The sequence below is a fragment of the Canis lupus genome, chromosome 21, assembly GCF_048164855.1.
Source record: "Canis lupus baileyi chromosome 21, mCanLup2.hap1, whole genome shotgun sequence".
Lineage (NCBI taxonomy): Eukaryota > Metazoa > Chordata > Mammalia > Carnivora > Canidae > Canis > Canis lupus.
The window spans coordinates 35,002,298-35,013,905 of record NC_132858.1 but is presented as its reverse complement, the minus strand read 5'-3'; the positions used below and the strand labels follow the sequence as shown (position 1 = coordinate 35,013,905).

At 38.7% G+C, this 11,608-nt stretch overlaps 1 long non-coding RNA gene across 1 annotated transcript; it reads right to left on the bottom strand.

Annotated features, from left to right (window-relative positions):
• Positions 1-1,598: 1,598 nt before the first annotated feature.
• On the bottom strand, positions 1,599-10,820 carry LOC140613510 (uncharacterized). Its single transcript, XR_012014508.1, has 3 exons — positions 9,776-10,820; positions 6,223-6,353; positions 1,599-2,635 (listed from the first exon to the last, which is right to left on the bottom strand). It is a non-coding gene; the product is annotated as an uncharacterized lncRNA (long non-coding RNA).
• Between the last annotated feature and the right edge of the window lie 788 nt (positions 10,821-11,608).

Below are 11,608 nucleotides of genomic sequence, written 5' to 3'. Positions count from 1 at the left end.
GCCAATTCAAAATATTCTTGGTATTTGTGTGTTAGAGGCAGAGCTTTGCCTAAGGAAACTTTCCCTCCCTGCGGGGGCATTTACCCTGCTCTTGACATTCGATTTCTCCGCAGAACAAATTTCTAGTTAAATGTAATACCGATACGGTCACCTTTCAAGTTAGGGTCACTCCAAAGTACAAATGAAAACAGACCCTTCATTATCCTCCCCATCCAGAAGAATACATCTGTATAAAATATTTTCTCAGAAAATTCATTTGCTATGGCGATCTGCTGGTTATTTTATCATCAAACACCTAACAAATGATTTGTTTCGAGAATTAAGCAATATAAAATGTTAAGATTGATTTAGTGGGAGAAATGAGTTTTGAGTAGCTAGAGGAAAGCCACTTTATAAGTGAGGTGGTTCAGGCATAGAAAATACTTGAGTAAACCTCAAGATAAGGTACTTTGGTGTTCCCTGGACGTGAGAAAATGTTAATCCTTCTAAGTCCATGCACATCTATATGGGTACCTCCACCTGCATCTTTTTCATAATGGAAAGTAGATGAGTTAGGAGAGTTGAGATGTGTAGAGAAGCCTGAGGAATTTGTAGCAAAATAATATATTATTTTATATGTTATATTACATATATATATGGATATGGATATGTTATGTATATGTATAGCACAGAAATCATGGCATATAATGGCCAGAGCTCCTGGTTTAATCTCTCAGTACACATTCCCAGGAGTAAATTCAGAAATAAAAAAATACCGAATTAAAATGAGAGGTCTAATCATAGAACTTAGAAGGCTTTCTGTGTCAATGAACTTCCCAAATTATTTATAGGCCTGTGGAAGGTATATATATATATACATGCAAGTATATCTATAAACATATAATATTTTTTTTCCCGAGAGGAGGAGACAAAAAAGATTCAGAGTTATTATCAAATTCTCCCATGGTTCTTAAACTCAACAAAGTTAAAACAAAACAAAAACAAAAACAAAAATGGTAAGACTAAGAATAGAGAGCAGTGAGAGAAACTGGAATATAGTAGAGGAATGTATTTCTCCAATTTCTTGTCCTTGCAACTCTTAAATGATTTCATGATCATTATCTCAGAGAAAATAGGATTTGGTGCTATGAAAGTTCAATTGACAACTTTCTCTTTTATTTGGCTTTAGTATACTTGTTGCCTAACAGAGCACTCTTTCATTTGTCTTTAATTGTTGGCTAGAAATATGACACAGAAGTTGAACAGCCCGCTTGCTCTTTGTGAAGAAGGGCATTTTAAAAAATTATACCTTACTACTCTCATCTAGGGAATGGGACTAGCAGATTTGGGCATGAGTGACAAGGAACTTTTGCTTTTTAAATTGCGAATATCTGAATTTTTGTAAAATTATTGGCAACAGATATTTTACTGTTCTTGTGTTTTTTTTAAATATACAAATAGCAAAACAAAAATAATTAATTAAATTAACATACCTGGACTAGAAAGTTACATTTATCAAAGTACACAGAGGAAGCAGTTACAAACTCTCTATCTAAAAAACAAACAACAAAAATCACCTTTATTCTTCCTGAAATAATGTTGACCTTCATCTGCATGTATTTAAGTTTGTTTTTGGCATGATCTTGATACTTCAGGGCTTTTAAAATAACATACTTAACATACATTTTCACAATATATTTGATTATATACAGAGTGTATTCAAGGAGCTCTGATTTTGCATTTATCTTCATGGCCATGGGGATTCTGAGTCCTGAAGCCAGATTCAAATCCCCATTCCATCACTGACCATCTAGGTGTCTTTGGCAAATTATTCATTAAAATCACAATTATAAATCAGTGTACTGCATCATAGGGAGGTTGTGAGGCTGAACAAGTGTAAAGCACGTATCCCGGTGTCTAGCAGATAGTAAGCACCCACTGAACGTCAGATAAGATACTGCTACTGTTGTGGCTGCTGCCGCCCTTCGTATAGGACAGGGATCCATTTGGGATTGGTGGCTCAGCAACCCATTTCCCCTCATTTACGAGAACACGGATCCCTTTTAGGGAATTGCCACTCCTCACTTTGTCATAGCCTCAGACAGATTGGTAGTTAGGATGCCTCCTCTCCCACCAGGGAAGCCCTGAGGTCCCTGCAGGCTCCTTCTGCTGCCCCATACAGCAGCCACAGGCTTGTGCATCACCCAAGCTCAGCCAACACTCTCTTGGGTGTTGACATCCTGAATATCTTGCAGATTTGGAGATGTGTTTAAAAATGTCTGATATCCTTTTTGCTTTTTTAGGGGCGGCTCTTTACGTTCTCCTCCCTGAAGGTGGACTCTCCCTCCTTCCTCCTGCACTCTGGCCTGGGGGTAGGGGTGAGGAGGAGAGAAGACTAAGATTCCTTTTCAAAGAGCTTCATTTTCTCCTGAGAAACTGTATCTCTAAGTGATTTGTAGTCTTACCGAATTATTAAATTTCATTCTCATTTCAGTGCAATATTCTCTCTCCCCTCAAATTATTTTGCTGAACCATATGAATCTTGACCTGCCAAGGCCCACTAGCCATTGACATGGTGGGAAGAGGTGGGGGGGACTCCGATGGCAGCAGAAGGACAGCAGCTGCAGCTCCTCAGGTGACCGGCACAGGTAAATCCCTGTTAGGAGAAGCAAGGGCGACAGAAAAGTTGGGCCAATTCGTTAGGATCATGCCTGGGAGAAACTGTCAAATTCTTTCTGTGATGGAGACACAAGTCACCTTGTCCTAGGAACAGACCCCAGGATGGCAGGGAAGTGGCCTCTTGAAGAGCTATTGCCCATGAAAGACTGTCACACTGTTCCAGCTGCTGAGACTCAAAGAAGCCTGGTTCCTCTTGGGTCCAAGCCTGGTTTTTCAACCTTCCCTTTGATTCTGAGAGCTCCCTCACATCTTTTCAATAAATTTCCTCAAGTTACCCAGAGGTGGTTTCTGCTGTTTGAAACTGAAGACTAACTGAATCAATGCTGCACAATGTCAGTTATGAGATAAACTCTTAAAATTTAGTGCAACAAGAAACTGTTTTCCTGGCGTTCTATTATACTTCCCATGAGATAATTTATTCTATTTCTCTCTCTGCTTAGCTGCTACAAACTTAGGGCTAGAAATAGTTCATAGCTACCCTAGCTCTTTTTAAGGTAGGGTTTTTTGGGGAAAAAGAATGCCCTCTTTTTCTCCTATTAGTACTTATTTGTCTTATTTTAATTATGTTTTACCTTATTTTAATTTTAACTACATATTTACTTCTTATCTTTAATTTTATGTTTTAATTTTTTATGCTTAATTTTAACTACAAGCTGCTTCCCTTATGCTTAGATAGATGAATAAATTTAAAATATTCACCTTTAAAAAATTAGCAACTCAAAGAGATGGTACATTTTAATTTCAGACTCTTAAAGCATTGCCCCATTTCCATCTACTCTGCTGTTCTCCTACACATAACCCCAAAAGAATCAGCTGTGGAGACATAAATTTTTGTTCAATGTATTAAATTAAGTTGCTTTTATCATATTTCTTTTAAACTTGATATTTGCATATATGTATAGGCATGAACTTTTGTGTCAGTAAGTCAGATTATCATGAAAATTTGTACAATTTTTTCCATCTGATATTTAATGTCATTGGGCTCTTTTCATTATATTTAAACTCTTCAGTGACACTCACTAATGATTAATGACCCACTGGCTCGTGCTGCCTTATAACATGAAAGTCACCGAAATGCCTTTTCCCTAGAGAGCAATTATTCTATGGAACAATATCCCTTACCTGGTGCATTGAAGTCCCCAAGGCTGGCTGTTAAACTTGCAGTTGTAATTCGTGAAAAAGTCCAGAATGCCAAGTTTTGAACTGCTGGGGATTTTATGCAGTTTCATTTTACTAGAAAACCTTGTTCCTTTTTTACCTTTGCTTGCAAAGATTTTGAATAAGTGGTAGAAATAGTAGAAACTTAAATTAGATGTTTTCTATTTAACCCAAGGACACCTGACTGGGATCTATGTACCTTTCAGCTTTTTGATTTGTGAAATTATACTACTGACATGAAAAAAAAATATGCAGAAATTCAGGTATGCGTATGTATTCAGATGCTCATTAATTTTGATACACAATTAGACAGGATGATGCAAATCAGACATCAGAGTTACATTTTAAAATAGGAAAGAATTTCCATATATAATTCTGCACGGGAACCTCCAGTCCTTAAAGTAAGGGATGTTTCCTATTCTGATACTTCCCTTGTCAGCATAAAATTCAGAATATTTGGCTCAGGATAAGTATATAAGTAAAGCCAAAATTATTAGACTTGTAAAATCTAAAGAAGTCGCCCATTTCCTTGAGATATTTGATACTGAGGGATGCCTGCCTGCTTATCCTGTCTGCTTATAAAAAACAGCAATGCATGTTCAACAAATCAGCCAGTTGGTAAAATATCCCTTTAATGTGTCTTCAACTGTTTTGATGCTATTGAACGTGCAGGTGACAGTTTTACAGCACTTCTGATAAGGTAAATACGTTATGTCCAATAAGGGTACAATGGAGGCCCAAAGCCTATGATACTGCTGAACATCATATGAATTCAGGAAATAGAGAAATCATCCTGAACTTTTCAAATCATTGAAGACGACAGACAAGGATTTTGAGCTGAGCTTCCAAGTATGGTTATAGTTTGAATAAAAGAGGAGAGATAAGAGGGAAGGAAGAGAAAATTATTCAAGACAGAGTTTGGAAGCAGAAATAAAGTGACTTGGGTAGGAACGTGGAGGGAAAGTGGCCTCCCTCAGGCTGAGGGTTAAATGTTAGACTGTCGTAGATAACAGACAGATTAGAAAGACTCAGAATTCCAGAAGAAGTGTTTGGACTAGTTAGTGGCTGGGAATATTGAAGGGCCACTGATCTAAGGCCAGAGTGGTGGATGATGGAGTGTAGGCAAGGGAGCCTATCAGGAATTTAAGTCTAAAGTGATGAAAGCCCTGAGTATGGGGTAGCTGTGGGAATGAAGCAGGGGAGGCAAAGATGAAGGGATGATAACCCTTGGGGACAGATCATAATTAGACGATGAAGGAGCAGAATGAATAAAAGATGACTCCAACATTTCTAGTCTCATTCAGATGACTAGAAGAATAACAGTATCTGTGAGAGATACGATGCAGTTAGGACTTGATAAATTGAATGCAGTGGCAAGACAGTTCAGTGGCAACACCATAGAAGCAGTTAGAAATATGACTCAGGAGAACTGCTGAAAGATCCCATGCACATATATATACATGTATATATATCTACCTTGAGATGTGTTTCTATGACACCATGACACTTGGATGAGTGCCATAGACCATAATAAATGGGGAACTAGGAAACCTAATTTCAATTTTAATATAAGTAAAAATAAAATGCCATAGTAAGAAATTCATTTATGCAAACGTAATACCTGGTGACCCCAGATAAATACCTCAGACACTTTAAATATTAGACTCCCTATCTATAAGCTGGAGTTGATAACTGTGGCTGTTTCCAGCTTAAAAGAAAGTATCTAAACTTTTCATCTGAATTATACTTTATACTTGTAAAAAAAAAAATGCCTTCTTAGTCCATTAGCCAATAAGTAGAAAATCTTTTTTTGCATGCCTATATTTTGTATTATCTCTTAGTGATATAAAGGTATATATGTAATATATAAGCTATATTTGACAATTTCTGACTAATATGTACATTGCACATCTACATTTGTTACTTATTGTCAGCTACCTCAACTGGCCAACTGTGGGGCTTACTCTCTGGTTACTATAGACTATATCATTTACCTTCCCCAACTGATGGATAACATGATCCAACCAATGCCTAACAAGCCTATTGCAACTCACCACCACCTGCCCAGCACCATTTCCTCCTGCTTCTCCCCTTGAAGAGGCCTGTGGGGAGCAGAGAAACATGGTGGCACAGACAGTGGTGTGAGGAGGGGCAAGTCTTGAGAAGAGCATGTACTGTTCCCCAAACACCATCGGGCTGAGAGCGGCCATAGCATTCCATGATTCTCCTGTTGCTGTAGAGAGGAAGTGGAATGAAGAGAAGAAAGAGGCCAAGAGTAAAGTTGAGAAGGAGAATAAATCATGGGGAAAGAAAAAGATGAAATCCTTCTCAATCTCCAGCAATTGTTCTATAGCCCCTCCTTACTTTACCACTTTAACATTTCACCCCTATTTCCTGGCCCCTCACCTCCAATACTTGAATCTGCTGTGTCTCTTCTCTCCTCTATGCGGACCCCTTGCTTTTCACAGTCCTCAGGTCCAGGGTACTGAAGGCAGTGACGTTAGTCTAGAGTTAGGGACAGTTCTCTTCATCAACTTCTATCAACATCCAGCAGGACACAAAGAGATGGAACAGTGAGAAACAGAGGGATGGATTTTGGTCCTTGGAACTGTTTGTACAATCATAACAGAGACCTTCTTCACCTTGGAGGTCACTGTTATAAAAGAAATTGATGTCACTAAAAATGTGAGGATTTTACTGTCCTTTTTCTCTCCACTATATTTGATGCACCTTCAAAAGTTTGTTTTTACCTTTTAAGCCTTGGGAATTCTATTTTATATTGTTCAGTTCATAGGGTATTTATCCCATTTTTTAAACCTCTAGGCTAGATCCATTTATTTATATTTTCTAATTTCTTGACTTTTAATTAAATATTTTAGGTCTTCTTTGTAATTCTGTATGAAAGAAAGCACCAAATTATTCTTATTTTTTTTAATTTTAGGTTATTTTTGTCCCAACTCTGCCTCAGTGGCCTTGGGCAAATCACATTGATGTCAGTCTTTTTAAGTGTATGTCATCTCTGAGATTCAGTTCTCTCAGTGTAAACTTGTGATAATAATATTTGTCTTACTAGGCTCCTGTGACCTTTAAATTAGGTAATGTACTTAGAGCATTTGGTAACTATTATTATTTAATGATAGCTTTAAAGTTGCATTTCCTATTACTCTTTTAAAAGATTTTATTTATTTATTTTGGGGGGGGGAGAGAAAGAGAGAGAAAGAGAGAGAGCAGAGGGTGAGGGACAAGCAGACTGTACTGTAAGGACCCTGAGATCATGATCAGAGCCAAAAGGAAGAGTCAGATGCTTAACCCACTGAGCCACCCAGGCATTTCTCTCCTATTATTTTTAATGAGAGAATCACATATATTTTGCAATATGGGATGAATTCATTAGTAGAATGGGTAATGAAATTTAAAAATCAAGCCACATTCTGAATTAAACATTTTTAATTCAAAAAATCTTGATTTTTATGAAGATCCAAAAGTTGCTTTCAAATTTGAAGGTTGAATTTTGAGACAAAAGAAAGTTGGATAAAAATAGTGTTAACAGATGTCTAGAGCCTCAAACAAGTAGACAAATACCTCTGTGTTCTTGAAAAATAAGGCAATGAAACCATCCTGCTGGTCCTGGTCTACTGTCAGCTTGCCTTTTTCTCTCCCAGTTGTCACCTGGTCTGCATTCAAGTAGTGTTTGAGTCCCATTATCAGGGCAGCATCAGAGGAACAGATATGTAGGTAACGCCAGGTGCCTGCTTACGCAGGTATAGTAGAAAATAACTAGATGGTCTTAACATTGTTGTGAATGAGTTTGTGAATATATTTTTAAATTTAGCTCTAATTTTGGTTGATTATTAAAATCATGAGGATTAAAAATAGAAATAGAAAATTTGAATTATACTAAAATGAATTCAATACTAGAAATACTTTGAAAGATTTACAACACTCTCTTTTCTTTCACTATATGTTAGTGCATTTGGGTGCCAAGTTCATTTTATGAATAGAGGAGTTATAAACTGCATCTGGATTCAATTGACATTTAAATAAATATTTTAATAATGGAAAAAGAGATACTCCATTGTAAGAAGTTCTGCTTCAATTTTGCCAAACTTGTGAGTTTCTGCAGGCATTTCCATATTTAATCAATAAGATGTACAAGTGTCTGTTTATTCATCTGAAAATTAGTAATGTCATTTTCCTCCATTCACATTCTGAGAGAAATAATTGTGTTTTATGTTGTAATATCTATAGTTTGCAAATATCCTACTATCAACAACCTTGAAGGAAAAAGATTAGATTGGCTCTATTCCAAAGTTTGGGACATCGAATTCTCTGGAAAAATATTTATTGATTTCAGACCTGGTCTTTACCATGTTTAGAGATAACATAGAAAGTGGAGTAAAGCCGAATTAGTCAAATATCAGTTCAGCTCTCAGGACAAATCATTTCATTTCCCTTTGCCTTGTCTATCAAATAGGGCCAGGGGTGCATGGATGGGTTAAGTTCTGATTTTTGATTTCGGCTCAGGTCACAATCTTGGGTTCATGATATCAAGTCCCATGTTGGGCTCTGCACTGGGTGTGGAGATTCTCTCTCCCTCTCTCTCTCTCGTTCTCTCCGTCTCTCTCTTTCTCTCTCCCTCTGTCTCTCTACCTCCACACTCTCTTGCACTCTCTCTGTGTAAAATAAATAATTTTTTCAAAGGGCACCTGGGTGGTACATTGTTTAACCAACTAACTCTTGGTTTTGGCTCAGGTCACAACATCAGAGTATTGAAGTAGAGCCCTGCATCGGGCTCCATGCTCAGAGTGGAGTCTGCTTGAGATTCTCTCTCCCTCGCCTTGCCCCTCCCACCTGTGTGCTCTCTCTATCAAATAAATAAATCTTTAAAAAACATAAAAATTAAAAATAAAAGAAATAGAGCTAATAGTGCCCTTCCCATTAGGTTGTTAGGATCAACGTAGCATGTGAAGATAGCACATGATCTAGGGAAACTGTTCGACACCCCTAGCATGCTTGGCATTGACCTGGAATGACTGGGAGGTTAAGGGCCTAAGCAAATGCACACACAGGACACATCCTTTCCTCCTCAGCACCAAAAGATGCAATGATGTTATTCTGAAAATCCTCTCTTTTCTTCTCATGAAACCACAATTTATAAATGTAAACCCTGCACACTAACATAACATGCAACAGATTTGAACTAATTTTCTCTTTGGACCTCCTAGACCTTATTCTACCGATCACAACTCAAACTGCAGTCCCTGAAGCCAGTGAAGCAGGGGCAAGGTGTACTCCCTACACAGCCCTGCACAGTGGGCACGATGCGTCATCCCAGCTCCCTGGCAGCTGGTTTGTAACAACCTCACTCAGGTCTCAGAAGAGTGCAGAGCCAACAGAAAGTCATCCTTTTGGGACACTTCCCAAAACATATTAGACTGAACATTAGAACAAGTTTTAAAAGGGAAAGAAATTTTAGGAGGCCCAGCTTGTGTCGCTTTGCTCTGCGGCTCTGGGCCTGTTGGCAGCCTGCCGGTAGGCACCTTACTTGCTCATGAGAGAGGCCTTCCTAGACTTTTTAAGAATAGTTTCATCTTCGAACTGGGATGAGACAATACAGGACGGAGACTTGACCCCTTCTGCAAGAAGCACTGGGTGGGGGAAGTTTAAATAATGCTGTCAGACCAGAAATACCGAAGTTAATTTAGGGAACTTAGCAAGGGATTATGGCAAAAATATATTTCCAGTGGCACAACTTTTACATTTTGCTAGTTTCAAGAGTTGGTTTTGTCATGCAGCAAAGAGCCTGGTTTCAATTTAAACACAAGAGCAATGGTCTTTTGCTTGGGGACAAGGGAAGGGAGTGATACTCTCCGCACAGTAAGCCTCATCGCAGGGATTCAGGGGTGGGGACAGACCATGAGACTTGCTTACAGTGGTCAGTGCAAGACGCTGAACTTACCCCACCAGGCTGTATGATCATGTGTCCACCAAAGCCTTGCGCTGACAACACAGGGATTGCTTGCTGATGCAGCAGGATTATTTTTAAGTATTATTTAATGGTCTTGAGTCCCTTGTTGGAAAAAAAAAAAAAAAAACACAGCAAGTGAGAGAATAATTCCTCTTTTTCTTCTAAGTAAGGCAGTGTGCTCGTGGAGCCTCTGGCCAGATCACCGGGACCTGCTGCAGCGGAGCTAAGCCTGTGACACAAAGTGCTGCTTCTCAGCTGACCCCTTGGCTCCCACACAGACACCTCTGCGGGGACAAAGAAGGCAGCGAGCGTGTCCTCTAATATTCTTCCAAGCACATTCATTTCTGGAGTTCCTCACAGTCGTTTGTGAAGGAAAGAAATCACGGGACAGCAAGCAGCCCTGCGGACTCTGAGGGAGGTGACCATAGCACAGGGCAGTCCCTGGGCCAGCACCGTTGACCTTTGAAAAGAAGGAAGGACTGGGTTTTGCCAGTCACGTGACTTTCTAAGAGGTTTCACAGTTTGGCAGTTCCCTAGAGGAATTGTCTGGTCTTTGTCATTGAGAAGTGTCGGAACTTTATTCGGTCAACACACCGTATATCAACCTAGTTTATGGTAAACTCGGGATAGGCCAGAGTGACAACTACCAATTTATAACAAGAAATGCCATTGTGCTGCCCATCTGATCAGCTCGTCCTCCCTCTGTCCTAGATGGGCACGGGGACCCATGGGGACCCAGGCCACAACCCCAGGGAACAGCACATGATCAGAATAAAGAGCATTACCTCTACCATCGAAACTGGGCTGCATGTCTGGATCATAAGCTAAAAATACGGATTATCTAGCCATAGCCTAGGGAGTCCAAGTGGAGCATGGGAATTGCATTTTAAAAGCCCCCCAGATAATTCTGCTGCATTTGGGATCAGTGAAAGGCTTATCTGACGTGTGCTAGACTTGCTCTGGGACAATGAATGTGTTCACCCCCACATCAAACGTACCCCGGCCTCTTGACTGAACAGTTCATATCCTCATCTCCTGTCCCCTGGACTCAGGTCCTGGAACACTGCCACCAAGTGCTTCTCAAAGTATCTATGAGTATCTGTTCTTGTAACCAATATTTTGTTTATTTACATGTATAATTAACTTCATTTGATTTCGTTATAACCAGGGATCTAATCTGTTCCTCAAAGGCAGATTTCTCAGAAAATATTAATTATAGAGCACCTATATAATGTAAGATCCAATATATTTTACATATAATATATTGTATATTTTACATACATTTTCTCATTTAATCCTCACAATTGCCCTGAGAATTTGTTTCAATTTTTCTGATAAAGAAAATGAATTTCAGCTAATTTACCTGATTTTCCCAAAGTAAAAACTCATTTAAAAAATAGTGACACTGGAAATCAGCTGTATTTTGGATTACTTTCAATCCCAGTGCCGTAACCACAGGGCATATTGCCTTGTACACTGACTATACACTTCAACTTGTGAAGGACACTTAAATTCCAAACACTGTGTATTCTCCTGCTGCTTCTATTTCTCTTCATGTATTGCCTGCCTAGAGACTTGAGATAGCTGATTGTCTAACAGCATTTGCCTGATCCAAACAAAGAAGTCAGGAATTGTATTTTTTTTTTTATTTATTTGGTCCATTTCCTGATTCTCTGCATAAGCTCAATGAGAAAATACTTGTATCAAGCTCACATTAGATCTAATGGAATATTGGGAAATATCTAACAATAAGAGATAACCTTTAAATAGGTTGTCTTTAAAATGGACATTAAATAGTAGTATATTTGGGATGTCTGGGTGGCA